Genomic DNA, 4,465 nt, shown 5'->3' with positions numbered 1-4,465 from the left:
GAGGGGTTCCAGCGCCTGGAGACACGGAAAGGCAGGAAAGGCAAGCCCCGGCTCCAGTCAGGGATCCCAGCACCCGTTCAGGAGGAGGAGAGCCAGGAGAGGAAGGAAAGGGAGGTGCTGTGAGGGATTGCAGTGCCAGGTAACGAGGAGAGGCCACTCGGGTGTTGTTTGTTTGGAGATTTCGGCGCTTTGGAAGCCCCGAAGCCGCTTTGGGGGAGCTGGGGGTGCTCTGAGGGGAGGGCGGGGGCACGGCTGAGGGGCGGGGCCGTGCCTGAGGGGGCGGAGCGGCAGCCGAGGGATCCCAGAAGGTTCTGGAAAAGCCGAGGGAAGGCTCCAGGTGAGGTCATTTTCCTGCCTTGCCGGGAAAAGGTGACGGGAGGGCGGTGGAGGGATCTGGGGGCAGCCCAAGAGAACCTTGGGGCTCCCTGTCCCTCAGTCCCCTCCATCCCACCTCCCCCAGTGGTGTCCCCATGTCCCCAGGCCAGCCCGGACCCTCACCCAGGGGATTGCTGTCCTCTGTCCGTGTGGTTGCACAGGTTCTCCTCCCTCTGTCCCAGGTGTTTCCCGTCCCCTTGTGCTCCTGGGGGACAGGTGAGGCTGAGACAGCCCTGCTGGCTCTGTGGTGGGTCCGTCCTTAGGGTGTTTCTCACTCTCAGGGGTCAGAAGCAGCATCTGAAGGAGGGAAGAGCCTTTGTGGGGGCCCTGCATGTCCAAGCCAGCCTTTGCAATCTGCTGTGCTGCTCGTGTCCCTCTTTAATTAAAGCTGATTTTTCTCGTGCTGTTGACTTTGCAAAAACAAACTGGAGCAAAAGATAAAAACAACATAATGCAAACCACAAATCCCACGTGGACAATTTAGCCAGGTTATTTTTTTGTTCTTTGCAAATGCTGATCTCTGTAGAAGTGGTAACTTGGCCCCTGCAAATTCAGCTACTTTTTTCTCCTCCCTAGAGAAATATCCAGTGAAGGAATCTGGCAAAAAAATATTTATTTGCATGAACTCTCAGAGGTTTTTATAAAACTGAATTCTAGAATGGTCACCTGTGGCAGCTGAATGTTGCTGCAGAGCAGGTTCCTGACACAATGTGAGCATGTCTTCCTCGGGCCTCACAAATGAGAGAAATGAGTCTTCACAATATATATGGATCATAGCCATTTTCTGATCAGATGAGTCATGGAAAGGTTTGGGAAAAGACACCATAAAAGACAGCATTGAATGAGTGGAGGACACTTGGCAGGTAGGAGTCACATCCAGGACAAGATTTGATTGTTGTTTTACACATCTCAGGTTTTTAAAGTCAGAGTGTGCAAATTTGAGGACATTAAATCAAGCCCAGCTTCATGGTAAGCACAAATAACTTTGCTGTTTATTAATATTAATGCAGTAGTGTGCTTTCCCAAGCAGTGAGGCACCCTTGGGTAGCTCAGGAGTGCAGCTAAGATGTGGAAAGATTGAAGTGATTGGTCCTGTTGCCTGTTCTGTTACTGTGGGTGACTTTGCTGTGTCTTTCCTGTTTCTGCATCCTGCTGCAATTCCATTTCACCATTTGTTAGCTCTTTAAATATTTGTCCCGTGTCCTTACCTGTGGCAATGTCAGCAGAAGGAACGTTCTCTGCAGAGCTGCTGCTTGTGAACCCTCCTGTGGCTGCTAGGCTGAGCTCCCTGCCCAGGGAATGTGTGCTTGGGAGAGAAATTACCGATAAATTGATGGGCTGGCCTTGGGAAACAGCTCGGTGTGGTGCCAATGGAGTTGTATTTCACTTTGCCTGGGGTCCTGGTTCTGCTGGACCCCAGACTATTAGTCAAATCTGGAGGATGGAGATTTCTCTGGCCTTGCAGCTTGTTGGGATGAACCCCAGTTACAAAGTCTGGGCAGTTACAAGGAATCTGCTCTTGTCCTGGTAATGTGGCTGAATTGGAGCTGGCAAAATACCCTTGGTGGGTTTTTCCTTCAAGTTGGATTGTTACAGTGTCATCCAGCTGACACTTTTATCCTTCTCTCTAGTTCATTCCTTCACAGCTTAATGCTCTTAATGGAGTGCCAAATAAAATGGGTATCAGCAGCAGTGTTTTAAATAAAATGGGTATCAGCAGCAGTGTTTTAAATAAAATGGGTAGCAGCAGCAGTGTTTTAAATAAAATGGGTATCAGTAGCAGTGTTTTAAATAAAGTGGACATCAGCAGCAGTGTTTGAAGAAGTGCCAGAGGACACTCAGCAGCTCAGGAGTAAAGGAACACACTGTGATGTCACCACTCTGCTTTCACATTCCTTTGCTGCTGATTCTGTGATTCCAGACTACAACAGTCAGTGGATTGCAGAAGCAAATTCTCCTTTTTCCTTCTGTGTTATTTAAAGCCAAGCTCCTTGGCTTCACTGATTTCTTCTGGAGACAGTACCCGGGGCCAGAAACTGTTGGGAGGTGTTGTGACAGAAATGCCTTCATCTAAATGTAAATGTTGCTGCCCTGCCTCGGGCTGCCTTTGAGAGGCTTTTTTTGTGGGAAGCAGCTACAAAGTAATGGTCCCAATCAATTTATTCATGTCAATAAAAGGTCTTTTTTATGCTTATTTGAAATGTATTGTTCTGGGCTGATAGGACCGCGTTTGCTTTTCAAGCAGGGTGTCAGATGGAGTGAGAAATAGGGAGTGTAAAGGAGAAGGAAAAGGAATCCTGTAGGCCTGGTTGGGAGGAGTTACAATCCTGAGGGTGGGAAGAACGAAGGTGCCTCAATAGGACAGAAATAGGAAAACTATTAGGACAGAACTCCCGGTGCTCCTCCCTGAGCCTGGGACAGGCTCAGATTGGCTTGGAGTAAAGGAGTTAAACACAAAGTCCCTGACACAAGCAGAGATCCTCTGAGTTCCCCGAGTGCAGAAATACTCGCCTGTACATCTTGGACATTCTCTAACTCCACCCCTCCTGTCTGCTGAAAAGGGAAAGTGGGTCAGAGGTGCCACATCAAACTTCAAAACAACTTTTTTCTGTGTATTTTGAATTCGATATTCAGGTGTGAATACTGTATGTGCATCTCCTGCCAGCACCACCCATAAGCAGGGCTTTATGTGCCTGTATTTAATTCCCTTTTGATTTGAGCTTCAGTTTGGGTAAGGTGAGTGTGTTCTGGCAGCCAGAGGCTAATGGGCCCGGGCAGGTGTTGATGGCAATTCTGACTGCTCTGCCCACGGAGCTCAGTTGTGTAACCCTGCCTGCAACTCCAGGCTTTTATTTCTCTCCAGTAATAGTTTGGCATTGGTGACAAATTACTTAATGGCCCATTGAGGGATAAATCTGTTCCCCAGGGCTGGGCGATGCCTCTGCCAATCTGTCCAGGTGCAGTTCGGTTCTGCCACCACTCCCAGGGCTGCTGGTGTTGTACCTTGGTTTCCCTGTGTACAGAACAGAGGTAGAGCTTCTTACTGGCTCCAAATTACAGTTTTGTTCTTTCAAAAGAGCTTTGAATAGAAGGATTCCCACTATTTATGCAATAGAGATGGAAGAAAATTCAATAAAGGGTTTTGAGAGCCTTGAATCCTAATGGCTCCAGGATTTGTAATTGCAGTGCCATAATTTCAGTGTGATTTGAATCTTGGCTGCTGGGGTTATTTACACCTTCTGTTCTGTCCTGTAGTTCTGTGCTGTGCATCTGGCCCCTGGTGCTGTGGAGCCTTGGAGGAGGCAGTGAGAGAATGCTGGAGCCCCTGCAGTGCTGTTCTCCACTGCTCCTGACCTGTGCCAGCCCTGGCTGGTCTGCAGTGACCCATCAGGAGCAGCTGGCTGCAGCTGGATTTACCTGGAGTAACAGAGAGCAATGCTCACAGCATCCCCCCAAAGGTGAGATCTGTGTGAGACAAGAGCTGGTTTGTGTCCTCTGGGACACCACAGAGGAGCAGCTGAGTCTGCGCTGTGACATTTGTAAAGTGAAGATCTGGACTCGTCCTTCTTCCATTATTGCTTGTTCTGTCCAAGCCTCTGTAATGGATCAGGTCTCTCACTCACAAAGACATCTTTTATTGGCTGAGGAATGTTAAACAGGCATCTCAGCTCTGTCCTCAGAGCCCTGGCATGGGATTCCTCCTTTTTAATCAGCAGTCCAACACACTGCCAGTGCAGGGCTGCTGCAGATTGCCCAGTAGATTTTCACTGGTGCCAGCCCCAGCTCTGGCACTGCAGAACAGACACTCCATGTCTGGCTGGGCCCCCAGGGCTCGTCTGGCTGATTTTTATTTACAAGAGTGCAAATAAGTAAACATGAGCTGTTGGCTGATGGCCCTGGCGTGCATTCCTGTGCCCAGCTGGGCTGCAGGAGCTTGGCAAAGCTGCCTTTAGGAGGCCTCTGGCTACTGAGGGCCAGCCCTGGGCAGGGAGGGTCCCTGTCCACCCTGGGGGCAGGACAGTGGGTGACAGGGTATTGTCCCCAGGGACTGAGCAGGCTTGAGCTGAAAAACTGTCCCAACTGCAGCTCT

At 49.7% G+C, this 4,465-nt stretch overlaps 1 long non-coding RNA gene across 1 annotated transcript in view; it reads left to right on the top strand.

Moving 5' to 3' along the window:
- The first annotated feature begins 271 nt into the window (after positions 1–271).
- Positions 272–4,465, top strand: part of LOC107213674 — a 25,454-nt gene continuing 21,260 nt past the window's right edge. Inside the window, exons 1-2 of the long non-coding RNA XR_004500036.1 lie at positions 272–337; positions 3,631–3,833. This is a non-coding gene — a long non-coding RNA (uncharacterized LOC107213674). The remainder of the gene's footprint in view (positions 338–3,630; positions 3,834–4,465) is intronic.

The sequence above is a fragment of the Parus major genome, chromosome 21 (genome assembly GCF_001522545.3).
Source record: "Parus major isolate Abel chromosome 21, Parus_major1.1, whole genome shotgun sequence".
NCBI lineage: Eukaryota > Metazoa > Chordata > Aves > Passeriformes > Paridae > Parus > Parus major.
Note: the sequence above shows the minus strand (reverse complement) of the source record. Positions and strands in the feature narration are given on the sequence as shown.